We start from the raw sequence: 16,199 nt of genomic DNA on the forward strand, positions 1-16,199 counted from the left end.
CTGCTTTCTCCTTAGCTGGGCCACACTCTGTCTGACCCAGGCAATTCCAGCTCACACGGAAGACAGGACCTCCCTGGCCTCCTGACTCCCTGATTAGCCTGCCCGCCCTGTCATTCAGGCTGACTTGGAGCATTGGCCTCTCCCCATTGTTCCTAGGGACTGTCAGTCTCAGGGTCCTGACTCCCCATCAACCCTTCCCCCTTTTAGTACTGCAAGCTAGCAACTAAAACACCCCCACTGAAGGTTAGTAAGGGGGCAACAGTCCCCTTACACTTATTATAGAAGCTTCTATCAGCTTTTGGAACCTAAGACTGTAACTCATAGAATATCAGGGTTGGAAGGGACCTCAGGAGGTCATCTGGTCCAACCCCCTGCTCAAAGAAGGACCAATCCCCAACTAAATCATCCCAGACAGGGCTTTTTCAAGCCTGACCTTAAAAACCTCTAAGGAAGGAGATTCCACCACCTCCCTAGGTAACCCATTCCAGTGCTTCACCACCCTCCTAGCGAAAAAGTTTTTCCTAATATCCAACCTAAACCACGCCCACTGCAACTTGAGACCATTACTCCTTGTTCTGTCATCTGCTACCACTGAGAACAGTCTAGATCCATCCTCTTTGGAACCCCCTTTCAGGCAATTGAAAGCAGCTATCAAATCCCCCCTCATTCTTCTCTTCTGCAGACTAAATAAGCCCAGTTCCCTCAGCCTCTTCTCATAAGTCATGTGCTCCAGTCCCCTAATCATTTTTGTTGCCCTCCACTGGACTCCTTCCAATTTTTCCACATCCTTCTTGTAGTGTGGGGCCCAAAACTGGACACAGTACTCCAGATGAGGCCTCACCAATGCCGAAAACAGGGGAATGATCACGTCCCTCGATATGCTGGCAATGCTCCTACTTATACAGCCCAAAATGCCGTTAGCCTTCTTGGCAACAAGGGCACACTGTTGACTCATATCCAGCTTCTCGTCCACTGTACCCCTAGGTCCTTTTCTGCAGAACTCCTGCCTAGCCACTTGGTCCCTAGTCTGTAGCAGTGCATGTGATTCTTCCACCCTAAGTGCACTTGTCCTTGTTGAACCTCATCAGATTTCTTTTGGCCCAGTCCTCTAATTTGTCTAGGTCCCTCTGTATCCTATCCCCACCCTCCAGCATATCTACCACTCCTCCCAGTTTAGTGTCATCTGAAAACTTGCTGAGGGTGCAGTCCACACCATCCTCCAGATCATTAACTCATTTGTATGTGTATGTTTACCTCCTTTAACTTTATAAATAACTCATTTCCTTTAGCTAGTTTATTATAGGACTGGCTACAAGCGTTGTCTTTGTAAGATCTAAAGTGCAACTGACCTGGGAAAGTGACTGGTCCTTTGGGACTGAGAGTAACTGGAATATTATCGTGATTTTTGGTGTACGAGACCATCTATCACAAAGTTCAGTTTGTCTTGCCACCTAAAAGCTTGAGTACCCAAGGAGACTATATGGGACTTCATGGTTGGGCTGTTACAGTGCTGAGGAGGTCACACTGGATGCTAGGTTGGGGAATTCAAAGTCTAGAACTCACAACCAGATTTGTGGGTGTACCCTGCTTCTTAACAGTCTGCCCTGAGGTTGGTACTCATACTTTTGAGCCACTCCTGACAGCTTGACAAATATGTTGAGTACTCCCATAGCAGTTCAATAAAAGTCTTCATAAGCTTTAGAAGGATGACACTGAGGCCCATAATGGAGTTAGGTCTCTGACTGGAGAGCAAGCATGAAGAAAGCCCCTGAATACCATAGGATGTGAGAAGACTGAGTGCGACTGTACTGGAGCGTAACATGCCAATGTTGTAGAAAGGTAGACTTTACGAGAGTTAAACACTAGTCCCATGTGTTTCTGGAGCAGGATATGGTCTCAGGGACTCCACTGGCTCAACATTATTCTGAGTTGCGCACATGCATAATCTTATCCATTTGGAGGATTAAGTTTTCCTGGTGGAACATTTGTTGCTCTGCATAAGAATTTTCTGACCTGGTAGGGAGCAGTCTCTGTCAGTGTTGCTCAGCTAGCCAACATCCAGCCATCAGATGCAGTGACTGTGGGCCTGGGTGAAATATCTGATTATGGTTCTGGGGTACTATGTCAGGCAAGTTGGAAGGTGTATAGGATGCTGCCGAGACATCTGCAGCAGATCTAATAATCAAAACTATTTTGGCCAGTATGGGGTTATCATGACGACTCAGGCCTTATCTTATATGACCCTGGATATTATTTTAGGAATCAGAGGAATTGGTGGGAATGCATACAGGAGTTCAAGACCATTAAAGGAGGAAGGCATGCAGCAGAGAGCCTGAGCTCATGTCTCCTCTGGAATAGAAGTTCCAGCACTTGGTGGTATCCTCTGTGGTGAACAAATCTGATGGGAGTCCACCACTGATGGAATATCAGGTCTAGGATGGATTTCTGTAGTAACTGCTTCTGTTTGGTTAGTACGATTCTGCTCAGGAAGTCTGCTAGGTAATTGCTGGTCTCTGGAAGATTTAGAGCTTGTGGGGTCACCTCATGCTGATGACACCAAACTTAATGGCTTCCAGGCAGAGGGGATAATCACTCACCACCTTACTTGTTTACATAGCGAATTGCCAACATGTTGTCTGTTAGAATTTGTACCTTGGAATTCTGCAGAATGGGCAAGAACGTTATACAGGGCTAGCCTGATGATCCTTAATTCCAGGACGTTCATGTGTAGCTTCAAATTGTCCCGAGCCCATGTGCCTGGAGGTGTTTCAGGTGGGCCCCTCAGCCTGTCCCTGGTGTGTCCATGATAAACATTGTCTGAGGGAGGGGGAACCAAAAATGTCACCCTTCTCCTCATGTTCATGTCTAGCCACCAAGCCAGCTTTTGCAATACTTGAGATGGGTCTTTGTCGCATTTGCTCATATGATGTCTGGATGGGGCATACACAGATCTCAGCCACAAGTATAAAGGTTATAGGAGAAGTCTGGCAAGTGGCATCTCACATATGCACACTGACATATGGCCTAATAGCCCTGGACATATACACGCTGTCATTGTTGGTTTCACTTGTAGGTTAAGCACCACTGAGTGAAGGGATAAGAACCTGTCCTCTGGTAGGTAAGCTCTTGCTGATCTGGAGTCAATCGGAGCACCTCTGAACTGTATTGTCCAATGATTACTCAGTTCACTGAAGTCAAAAATCAAAGCTCAGAAGTGGGTCTGAAGATATTCATAAGTTTTCAGAGTTTAGCCTGAGTTAAGAACTAGGGGGCTGGACACCTGGCCATGGGCAGTAAGAGGGAAATGAAGCACAGAGTGCATGCACAGCCCTGATGGACACTGCTAGCCAAGAAAAATCCAGTGTTGCATGCATGTGGTTCATGCACACCTAGAGTGGAACCCATGCTGACACAAACTCAGAGAAGAACCTCAGTTATGCCCACAAAAAATTGTGGATACAATTTTGTATTCACAATTATTAATGCCTACAAAATCGTGGACCAAAATATGGAAGCCTTTTTACGGCTGGACTGAAAATGAGGCCAATGTTACTAATTTATTAGAACATAGTCATGTACAATCAATAGGATTTTTATAAAAATAGAATCTGGTGCTACATTTTAATTGTTATTTAGGTCTTTAAAAATAATACTACTAAGGTGCTATTAATAGCTCAGATACCAAGGTAATAATTACAGGATGAAAAAGATAGATCTTCCCACTTTTTAAAGTGACACCGTAAGGCAAAAAATCATGGGCCAAATCCCCAGCAGGTATAAATTGATGTGTCTTCATTTAAGTGATTGGTGTTTTGGTGATAAAATCTTAGTCCAAATTAGGATACAGACCTAACAAAATGGGAGCTATACCAATTTACACTTGCTGATTATTTAGATTGTGGCAGTGCCAAAATATGCTAGGCACTCTCCAAACACAGAGGATAAATTTTAATTAGGATCTACAATTATAAATATAAAGGCACTCTCAGATAGTGTGATGACTCAGCAGAAAAACACAATGGCAGTCAGCAAGGTCTCTACCTTAATATTTAGCCTTTGTTCTAAGGAAACAAAATAAATTAATCTGATCAGAATGAGAAATAGGAATCTCCCCAGGTTGACGTTCACCCACTCATTTCAGGTGCTGAAGTTTAACTTCCCAAAGGCATTTTCCTTCTCCTCCTGTCTTCCTATGCATCTATGCAAGAGGACTGAAGAGGACCTGAAGGTTAACCAAAGGAGATTCAGTTAACAGGTACGTTTGGAGTGAAGGACTGAAACAATCACTAAGAAAGCTGACTATTATAAATCTGCCCCATTTAGTACATTACTTAGTACTCAGGTGTAAGGGGAAACTGACAACAACACAGCCTGCGACCCTGATTCATTTGGAAGAAATGTGTTTTTAGTTTCAAAAACTCTCTTCTAAATCCTCAAAGTGGGGATTATGCTTTAAATCTTTATTAAAACATACTGGACCAAATGGTCCCTTCTGACCTAAATATCTATGAATCTAAATTCAGCCCCAGTGCAAGTGGGAGCAACTCCATGGATTGCAACAGATCTGCACCCGCTTTCCCAAGGGATGGATTACCCAATAGGCAGATTACGGATGTGCTTAGGGCACCAGCAAAGCAGGGGGCACGAAAAAAAAAAAGATTTTTTTTTTTGAAAAAAATTGATATTTGATATTTCAAAAAAGCATCAAAGTAGTCATCATGGGAAAAATCAGAACTTTGTGAGACTTCCTTACACTCCACTACACATTCTTATCCATTTTTCTGTTCTCTTTTTATTACTTATCCCCACCTAAACCAGGGGGGCGTCCTACTCACGTAGATTGAAATAATGCAAGGAAATCAGATCCTGTCATGTATTTTGCAATATCACATCGGACTTTTACCAATGGCAAACAAACAAGATATTCTCCACAAAAAATATTTTTTGGCATGAAAGGGAATGGTGAGAAATACACTCAAGAATGGCTACTGTATTCACCATCAACAGGGTCTGTGTACTGTTTTGCTTGCAAACTTTTTGCATATAAACCTTCAACATCCCGGTTTGCTGCAGATGGATTTAGTGACTGGTGGAATACTGTTTTAATTGAACAACATGAAAATAGCACTACTCACAGAGATTCAATGTTGACATATTTAAATCGAAGACAGGGCTTTGGATTGACACAAAAATTGGAAGAACAAATTAAAGGGGAGCATGAATACTGGCAACATGTCTTGCAGAGTTATAGCTGTTGTTCAAACATTAGCTGAACGTGGTCTGCCTTTCCGGGGATCAAATGACACATTTGGATCATTGCAGAATGGAAATTTCTTGGGATTGTTGGAGCTTGTGGCTCAGTTTGACCCATTTTTAGAGGCCATATCTCAAAATATGGGAATGCTGGCAAAGGTAACCCATCATACTTCTCCAAGACAATATGTGATGAACTCATTCATAGATTCATAGATATTTAGGTCAGAAGGGACCATTATGATCATCTAGTCTGACCTCCTGCACAACGCAGGCCACAGAATTTCACCCACCCACTCCTGCAAAAAACCTCACACCTATATCTGTGCTACTGAAGTCCTCAAATCGTAGTTTAAAGACTTCAAGGAGCAGAGAATCCTCCAGCAAGTGACGCATGGCCCATGCTACAGAGGAAGGCGAAAAACCTCCAGGGCCTCTTCCAATCTGCCCTGGAGGAAAATTCCTTCCCGACCCCAAATATGGCGATCAGCTAAACCCTGAGCATATGGGCAAGATTCATCAGCCAGATACTACAGAAAATTCTTTCCTGGGTAACTCGGATCCCACCCCATCTAATATCCCATCACAGGCCATTGCGCCTATTTACCATGAATATTTAATTACCAAAACCATGTTATCCCATCATACCATCTCCTCCATAAACTTATCGAGTTTCATCTTAAAGCAGATAGATCTTTTGCCCCCACTGCTTCCCTTGGAAGGCTATTCCAAAACTTCACTCCTCTGATGGTTAGAAACCTTCGTCTAATTTCTAGTCTAAATTTCCTGGTGACCAGTTTATATCCATTTGTTCTTGTGTCCACATTGGTACTCAGCTTAAATAATTCCTCTCCCTCTCCGGTATTTATCCCTCTGATATATTTATAGAGAGCAATCATATCTCCCCTCTGTGGGATTCATATGGGGTTCATGCGCTTGGCAACATTCAGGGCACACCCAGAGAGTTGTGCTGGAGCTGTGCACACACAGCTCCTCTCAAGGGCATGAACCTTGGAATCTCGCCCAGATGACATGAACCGTGGGAAGCCTCCCAGGACTGGGCTCAAGGCCCGAGAGCAAGGAATGCGGTAGATAGAAATTGGTAAATAAGAATGTTAAACAAAGCCAGTGTATTCCTTTTATCTGTTGGAGAATGTAATGCGCGGGGGGAGAGAAAGAATAAAGGAGAGGGTGGAAAGCTGACAGGATCAGTCCAGTCTGTTAGCAGACCAGCCTGTTTGCTTGCTTAAAGCTGTGTTCTCTCTTGTCATTGAACCGCCACACCCCTCAACCTTCTTTTAGTTAGGCTAAACAAGCCAAGCTCCTTGAGTCTCCTTTCATAAGACAAGTTTTCCATTCCTCGGATCATCCTAGTAGCCCTTCTCTGTACCTGTTCCAGTTTGAATTCATCCTTCTTAAACATGGGAGACCAGAACTGCACACAGTATTCCAGATGAGGTCTCACCAGTGCCTTGTATAACGGTACTAAAACCTCCTTATCCCTACTGGAAATACCTCTCCTGATGCATCCCAAGACCGCATTAGCTTTTTTCACGGCCAGATCACATTGGCAGCTCATAGTCATCCTATGATCAACCAATACTCCAGGGTCCTTTTCCTCCTCCGTTACTTCTAATTGATGCGTCCCTAGCTTATAACTAAAATTCTTGTTATGAATCCCTAAATGCATGACGTTACACTTCTCACTATTAAATTTCATCCTATTACTATTACTCCAGTTTACAAGGTCATCCAGATCCTCCTGTAGGATATCCCTGTCCTTCTCTAAATTGCAATACCTCCCAGCTTTGTATCATCCGCAAACTTTATTAGCACACTCCCACTTTTTGTGCCGAGGTCAGTAATAAAAAGATTAAATAAGATTGGTCCCAAAACCGATCCTTGAGGAACTCCACTGGTAACCTCCCTCCAGCCTGACAGTTCACCTTTCAGTAGGACCCGCTGTAGTCTCCCCTTTAACCAGTTCCTTATCCACCTTTCAATTTTCATATTGATCCCCATCTTTTCCAGTTTAACTAATAATTCCCCATGTGGCACGGTATCAAATGCCTTACTAAAATCTAGGTAAATTAGATCCACTGCATTTCCTTTGTCTAAAAAATCTGTTACTTTCTCAAAGAAGGAGATCAGGTTGGTTTGGCACGATCTACTTTTTGTAAAACCATGTTGTATTTTGTCCCATTTACCATTGACTTCAATGTCCTTAACTACCTTCTCCTTCAAAATTTTTTCTAAGACCTTGCATACTACAGATGTCAAACTAACAGGCCTATAATTACCCGGATCACTGTTTTTCCCTTTCTTAAAAATAGGAACTATGTTAGCAATTCTCCAATCATACGGTACAACCCCTGAGTTTACAGATTCATTAACAATTCTTGCTAATGGGCTTGCAATTCCATGTGCTAATTCCTTTAATATTCTTGGATGAAGATTATCTGGGCCCCCCGATTTAGTCCCATTAAGCTGTTCGAGTTTCGCTTCTACCTCAAATATGGCGATGTCTACTTCCATATCCTCATTCTCATTTGTCATGCTACCATTATCCCTAAGATCCTCTTGAGCCTTATTAAAGACTGAGGCAAAGTATATGTTTAGATATTGGGCCATGCCTAGATTATCCTTGACCTCCACTCCATCCTAAGTGTTTAGCGGTCCCACTTCTTCTTTCTTTGTTTTCTTCTTATTTATATGACTATAGAACCTTTTACTATTGGTTTTAATTCCCTTTGCAAGGTGCAACTCTACTTGACTTTTAGCCTGTCTCACTTTATCCCTACATGTTCTGACCTCAATAAGGTAGCTTTCCTTGCTGATCCCTCCCTTCTTCCACTCCCTGTATGCTTTCTGCTTTTTCTTAATCACCTCTCTGAGATGCTTGCTCATTCAGCTTGGTTTACAACTCCTGCCTATGAATTTTTTCCCCTTTCTTGGGATGCAGGCTTCCGATAGCTTCTGCAGCTTTGATTTAAAATAATCCCAGGCCTCCTGTGCCTTTAGATCTATAAATTCTTCAGTCCAATCCACTTCCCTAACTAATTTCCTTAATTTTTGAAAGTCAGCCCTTTTGAAATCAAAAACCCTAGTTGCAGATTTATTTTTGTTAATCCTTCCGTTCAGTTTGAACTGAATTAGCTCATGATCACTTGAGCCAAGACTATCCCCTACAACCATTTCTTCTATGAGGTCCTCACTACTCACCAAAACCAAATCTAAAATGGCATCCCCTCTAGTCGGTTCAGCAACTACTTGCTGAAGGAATCCATCAGCTATCGCATCTAGGAAAATCTGAGCCCTATTATTATTACTAGCACTCTTCCTCCAGTCTATATCTGGGAAGTTAAAGTCTCCCATGATCACACAGTTTCCATTAGTATTTACTTTACTGAAAACATTAAAAAGGGCTCTATCCATATCCAAATTAGATCCCAGCAGTCTATAGCACACCCCAAGCACTATCCCAGGGGAGGCTCTAATAGTTTTCTTCCCCAATGTAATTTTTGCCCAGACGGACTCAGTCATATCCATTTCATTGCTTCTTATTTCTTTACATTCTACCTCATCATTGATATACAACGCTACTCCACCACCTTTACCTTTATTTCGATCTTTTCTAAACAGCACATACCCCTCAATACCTGTAGTCCAGTCATGACTACTATTCCACCATGTTTCTGTTATCCCTATAATATCTGGTTTTACTTCCTGCACCAGTAGCTCTAGTTCCTCCATTTTGTTACCTAGGCTCCTCGCATTAGTGTACAAACATCTTAATTTTTGCTGTTTGGCCTCACTCACATTCTGTACCCTATTAGGCATGGTCATTCTACAGCCAGTATAACCTATTAGACTGGTATCTACACTGCCCTTCCTCCTACCCATGGCTGTATCCTTTCTTACTTCGTTTTCTTTCCTCTCAATGCTAAAATCCGGCATGGAGATTACCTGGACATCTCCCAGCCATCTCCCCCAAATTCCTAGTTTAAAGCTCTCTTAATCAGTCATGGTCTAATGAGTGACAAAGTTTGTTCAGCTATTGTGGATGAAATAAGTACTGCTGGGTACTTCAGTTTATCTGTTGTCTGTTCACCTGAGCTTTCACAGTTTGATCAATTGAGTATTGTACTAAGATATGCGTCTCCCACAGATGGAAAACCAGTTGAACGATTTATAACATTCCTCAATTTGAAAAGCCACACTGGTGAAGAAATGGCAAATCAAGTACTGTATTATCTGTGCCAAGTTTGCAAAATAGATTTCTCAAAGTGCGGAGGTCAATCTTATGACAACGCTGCCAACATGTCAGAGCATTATCAAGGAATGCAGAAGAAGTTTTTAGAACAGAACAAATATGCCATATTCATACCATGTGCTGCATACTCTCTCAAACTTGTTGGCCGCAGTGCTGTTGATTGTTGTCCGGTGGCAGTAAGTTTTTTCTCAACAGTCCAGTTACTTTATACATTTTTCTCTACCTCAGCACACCGATGGGCAGTTCTTAAAACATATTTGGGCAATGATCGTATGTTGAAATCTCTTTCTAATACTCGCTGGGAGGCATATGCAGTGGCAACAAGTGCAATTCTGGAGTCCTATTCAAAGATTGTGGATGCATTAGAAAGTATAGCTGAAGACCAATCACAAAAGGGAGAAACTATATGAGAGACAGAAAACATTGAAAACAAGATGCAAGAACTAGAGTTTGTATTCATGTTGACCATGTGGAATGAAATTTTTCAACACTTTTACCACACAAGTCAAGCTCCCCAAGAAAAAGAATCGGATTTGAAAACATATGCAGACCTCTGTCAATCATTAGCAGACCACTTACACACTTTGAGGAATGATTTTGAAAGATCTGAAGACATATCAAAAGATATCTTGCCTGATACTAACTACAAAGAAGCCCAGTCCCACAAGTGAATCAGGAAAAAACAAGCAAATGATAGCAGTGCAACAGAAACAGCACTGAATCCTAGAGACAAATTTCGCGTATCTACTTACTACGCTATAATTGATACACTTGAAGCTCATATGAAGAGGAAATATTCACAAGGTTCCCAAAAGCTAGTTGACTCATACCCTGTTGACTTGAACATGAATCTCTGTGGAGAAGTACGGCAGTTCCACTGTTATATGCGCGCAACGTTTAATGAAATAGGAAAAATGAAATTCAGTCACATTGATCTTCATGACAAAATATTGAAAGACAGAATACAATGTGTATTTCCAAATGTAGAGATCACACTACGTATTTTTCTAACATTGATGATTACTAACTGCTCCGCAGAATGCTCTTTTTCTCAGCTGAAAAGAATAAAAAACCTTCAAGAACAACCATGTCTCCAGACAGACTTGATTCACTTTCCCTATTGTGTATGGAAGTGGACATACTTCATCGAGTCAGCTTCAATGAATTTATCCAGAATTTTGCAATCAGAAAATCTAGAAAGAAGCTATTTTAATTTCAGCATACATGTAAATTTTGTGTAATTTCGAAAAACAAAATTTTATTTTACGGTATAGTATTGTTTTTATTTTGAATTACATATTGGGGAGCACCATAATCTTTTCAGTGCTTAGGGCCTCTAAAGGTTTTAATCCGGCCCTGGCTGGATTAGAGTTGTTGTTTCAACTTTAATCTGAGTTAGTTATTTTTAGAAGGCAGGAATTAGACTAGCCCAAATACTTTAAATATAGTACAGGAAGCAGGCCAGTCTAATCAGCCTTAAGCACTAGAAGAGTTAATGAGACCTCTATGCTTGCAGATCCTGTGGTTTTGGAAGGGCCATCCATTTACTTACGAATTCTTCCAGCCAAACCTGTCAGTTTTAACAAACACTTCATACACACCCAAAGTAAAGGTAAGAGCAGACAGCATGTTCCCTCCTGAATAGAATTTTATGTTGTTTTGTGAAAAGATGAGTTTAAGTGATTTATCTATTAGAGTGGGGGAAAATTCTGCAAAAACTATTTTTTTGTCCAAAGAATGTATATTTGGGTCGACCAAAACATTTCATGATTTGGATCGACTTAGCTGAATTGTTTCAGTAACAAAATTTAAAAAAATTCATATTGACATTTTAAAAACAAAAAGTAGGGCTGTCAAGCAATTAAAACAAATTAATTAATCACACAATTAAAAAAAGTATCACAATTAATCACACTGATAAACAATAGAATACCATTTATTTAAATATTTTTGGATGCTTCCTACATTTTTAAATATATTGATTTCAATTACAACACAGAATACAAAGTGAACAGTGCTCACTTTATATTTATTTTTGATTACAAGTATTTGCACTGTAAAAAAGGAAAAGAAATAGTATTTTTCAATTCACCTCATATAAGTACAGCAATCTCTTTATCAGGAAAGTTGAATTTACAAACGTAGAATTATGTACAAAGAAACCTGCATTCAAAAATAAAACTATGTAAAATTTTAGAGCCTGCAAGTCCATTCAACCCTACTTCTTGTTCACCCAATTGCTCAGACAAACAAAGTTGTTTACATTTGCAGGAGATAATGCTGCCCGTTTATTGTTTACAATGTCACCTAAAAGTGAGAACAGATGTTCTCATGGCACTGTTGTAGCTGGCATTGCAAAATATTTACGAGCCAGATGCGCTAAAGATTCATGTGTCCCTTCATGCTTCAGCTGCCATTCCAGGGCACATGCGTCCATGCTGATGATGGGTTCTGCTCAATAACAATCCAAAGCAGTGCGTGTTCATTTTCATCATTTTTTGGTGGTTCAGGCTCTGTGGTTTCCGCATTGGAGTACTGCTCTTTTAAGACTTCTGAAAGCAAGCTCCACACCTCGTCCCTCTCAGATTTTGGAAAGCACTTCAGATTCTTAAACCTTGGGTCAAGTGCTGTAGCTATCTTTAGAAATCTCACACTGGTACCTTCTTTGTGTTTTGTGAAATCTTTGGTGAAAGTGTTCTTAAAATCAAGAACCTGTGCTGGGTCATCATCCGAGACTGCTCTAACATGAAATATATGGCAGAACGCAGGTAAAATAGCAGGGCACATACAATTCCCCCTCAAGGTGTTCAGTCAGAAATTTAATTAACACTTATTTTTTTTAATGAGCATCAGCAGCATGGAAGCATGTCCTCTGGAATGGTGGCAGAAGCATGAAGGGGCATACGAATGTTTAGCAAATCTGGCACATAAATACTGCAATACCTGCTACAAAAGTGCCATGCAAATGCCTGTTCTCACTTTCTGGTGACATTGTAAATAAGAGGAGGGCAGCATTGTCTCCTGTAAATGTAAACAAACTTGTTTGTCTTAGCGATTGGCTGAACAAGAAGTAGGACTGAGTAGACTTGTAAGCTCTGAAGTTTTACATTGTTTTGTTTTTGAGTGCAGTCATGTAACAAAAAAAAATTCTACATTTGTAAGTTGTGCTTTCACGACAAAGATTGCACTATAGTACTTGTATGAGGTGAACTGAAAAATACCATTTCTTTAGTTTATCATTTTTACAGTGCAAATATTTGTAATAAAAATATACAATTTGATTTCAATTACAACACAGAATATAATATATTTGAAAATGTAGAAAAACATCCAAAATATTTAATAAATTTCAATTAGTATTCTATTGTTTAACAGTGCGATTAAAACTGCGATTAATCACGATTAATTTTTTTGAGTTAATCACGTGAGTTAACTGCGATTAATTGACAGCCCTAACAAAAAATGTTTTGATTTTTCAATTTGAAACAACTTTTCATTAAATGTTTCATTTTGGATTGAATGAAATGTTTTGTATGACCCAAAATAGTCCCCCTTCCCAATTTTTCAGTATGGTCAGGGAACCAAAAAATCAGTTATTTGCACAGCTCTGGTGTTTGTTAAACAGTTGTGCAGTGAGACAGTGTCATTGTATCAGGTGCCCACATTAAAGCGGTCATTTACCTGTAACATTTGACTCCATGGATAAACCCTTCTCCCTCCCTGCACAGGATTTTGCTGGCCTCTTTTAAGTACAGACAGACAAGGTATGCTACAATCTCCCCACTCCCCATCGCTGTCTCCCTCACCCCATCACTGATATCCAGGTTTCCTATCCACATTCCTCCTGAAACCTGTCTTTTTGCCCTAGTGATCTCATTCTCTCCTGCCTCCTAATCCCCACCCTCAACCTCACTTTCTTTTCTCCTCAACCTTTCCTCTGTCTCCTTCCCCTCACAATTCAAGCATGCTCTGATCACTACCACCCTGAGAAAGCCAATCCTTAACTCCACCTTCCTCTTCGATCACTGCCCTATTTCTTCTCTTCCTTTCACTTTCAAACTCTCTGAACATGCTGTTCACAAAAGCTACCTCAAGTTCTTTTCCTCCAGCTGCACTCAAGATCCTCTCCAGTCAGGATCTGCCTTCTCCACTCCACTGAACCATAATCACCGAGGTGTCCAACAGTCTTTTCCTGGTCAATCTCAGGGTCTTTCCTCCATCTTCATCCCCTTGGACTTCAGTTGCTTGTGACACTGTCGATCATAACTTCCTTTTAAATATCGTGTCTTGCTCTGACTTCCATGACTGTGCCCTGTCCATATTCTCCTCCTGCCTCTTGGGTGATTCCTTCAGCATCTCCTTTGGTTGGTCCTTCTCCCCTTAAATGTCCTTGGCGCCCTCCTTTTATTCTTTATTTCCTTGTGTTAGGTGATTTGCAAATTGTGCAATCATTTATTTACATTAATAGATTATCTAGCAAGTTTTCTAAAAAGAATGAATTAGGGAAATACATGCCACCTTATTCAGCAAAATATCCCAATTCGCCAAATAAATTCTGTTAGCTCTAATCTGCCTGGGGAGAAGGATGCACAAAATAATTAAGTTGTGGTGTCCCCCTAAAACACCAGAAAATGCTTCTAATGAACTCCTAGCCCTCTAGAAATACCTTACATTTTCCTCTACTGTATTTAGTTGGCAAAAAAGAAAAACAGCATGAGGGGACTTAAATCTCAATGAACCTAATAAATCGTTACACAATGAACCTAACTACTCAGATGGGAATAGGAACCGTTTGCTTCAGCAACATTAAATGAAAGGATGGGTGACCTTTGATAATTGAACACACAGCAATAAAAGCACAGGAACAGTCTGGTAATGTTTGAGAATTTAAAAAAATCATAAAAAATTAATAGCACATGGTTTTATATTGCTTTATGAGGCAGTATCATGGCCTTTCATGGATGGGCTCCTCTTGAACTATGAAGCTTTTATTGTCTGGCAATGGATGTAATATGTGTAGTTGATTAATTAGTTATCAAGGCAGAGTAGTGGTATTTTGCAGCTCCCTTGTCCTCTGTTCTGAATCATAATCAAATGTTAATAGGTCCAGAGCAGTCTGCTCCATGTTAAATGTGTCATTAGTATCATAAGAACATCTTACATTTACAGCCTTTACAAACTGTACAGGTCAGGTTGGGTCTGGCCTGTGCGTGGGTGCAGAAGGTAGGAGAAGAGGCATATGGAGCTAATCCCGTACTGCACCTCCAACACCAGAGCATCCACAGGTGAGAGGCAGGAATTGCTCCCTGCTAGAGCCAAAGAGACAGGCCACAGCCTCCACCTCCCACGTTGGCCAGCAGAGCTAGACACTTCCAGAGCAGGAAGCGTCCCTCTAATGGACAGTGAAGCAGGCATAATGCCTCTCAGAGCAGGGCTACCTGCACCACTTCCAGCCTAGGCCTGTACCTTAATAACAGGATCTGTCCCTATATATGCAGGAACCTCTTCACCCCTCACTGAAATGCAGCCACCTTTGGGTCGTTCTGTGCAAGCACCAATACAACAGGTCTGAAGAGGGAAAGCCTGGGAGCTAAGAAGAGCCATCCTATAATATCTGGTTTCACTTCCTGTACCAGTAGCTCTAGTAGCTCTTGTTGTTGTTATAGATACCACGTCTCTCTCTCCATGTAAGATACCATTTCTGAAACACGCCGGTGATATCAGTTGACCAACTAGAATTACCATTTGCCTTTTAAAAAAAGATCTGTGGATATATTTAGATGTACAAAAATGTTGTTTCTGCTGTCAGATTCCCGCCTCAGCAGATCGTTTAGGTGTGGCAGGAATCCAGTGTATCCATTATCCTCAAGTGAAGGTGGTAGATGACCAAAAACATATTTTAGCCACAGGGCTATTGATTTGTCCTGAAATTAGTCACCACCACTGGGGCCTATTGTGAAGTCATAGTTGTTTGAAACATACATAAGAATCCAACATAAACCACAACTTCCTTTCTCAAGGTGCATCAAAAGGCATTCCCTTTCAAAGGCAACGAGCTGGATCCTCAGTCACAGTAAACAAGCATAGCACTACTAAAGTCAGTGTAGCCATGCAGATTTACCTCAGCTGAAGAGCTGAGATCTTTATTTTTGTAGGTAATCATGGCCTACATAATCCAGGGTAATATGGATATAATCAGCTGATTATTCAGGATCTTCTCGCAGTATTTAAATTGACGGTGAATCTGGTCCTCATAATCACAAGGCTGGAGTGTGCCATGTGAGTGGAACAATGCCATGCCATGTTGCATTGAGCGGTGCAGACTGATCCTGTCTTCCAGTGCCACAGCATGACCCTCAATCTCCTATTTCCAGGGATTTCCTACAAAGCCTTCTTCTGACTTATCAGGAAAGATTTTTGTTTTAGGGTTTAGGGGAGGGGAAATTGTTCTAATAAGAGCTTTGAAGGTGCACAAGGGAGAGGTATTAAACTTGCCATCAGATAGTTTAAATGATGTGGAGACTAGAGGAGGACTTGAAGACCAGCCCAGAAGGTTGGAAACTGTGGGCTAAAGTTGTCCAGTTAGTGGGAAGCATAGGGGCTGAGAGACTAAATCCTGCTAACATCTACTCTTGCAGAATTCTGCTCACAATTGCCCGTTGCTCAGAATTTT

General features: G+C 41.1%; 1 protein-coding gene across 4 annotated transcripts in view; it reads right to left on the minus strand.

The window, feature by feature from the left end:
- RCAN2 (regulator of calcineurin 2) overlaps positions 1-16,199 on the minus strand; it is a 161,694-nt gene that overhangs the window by 14,384 nt on the left and 131,111 nt on the right. The window contains exon 5 of one of the 4 annotated variants that reach the window (XR_006289328.1): positions 4,133-4,222. The exons of the other annotated variants lie outside the window; for them this stretch is intronic. The gene's annotated coding sequence lies outside the window, so the exon portion shown is untranslated. The remainder of the gene's footprint in view (positions 1-4,132; positions 4,223-16,199) is intronic. 4 annotated transcript variants of the gene reach the window in all.

This window comes from Chelonia mydas, chromosome 3, assembly GCF_015237465.2.
Source record: "Chelonia mydas isolate rCheMyd1 chromosome 3, rCheMyd1.pri.v2, whole genome shotgun sequence".
NCBI classification, from domain to species: Eukaryota; Metazoa; Chordata; order Testudines; family Cheloniidae; genus Chelonia; species Chelonia mydas.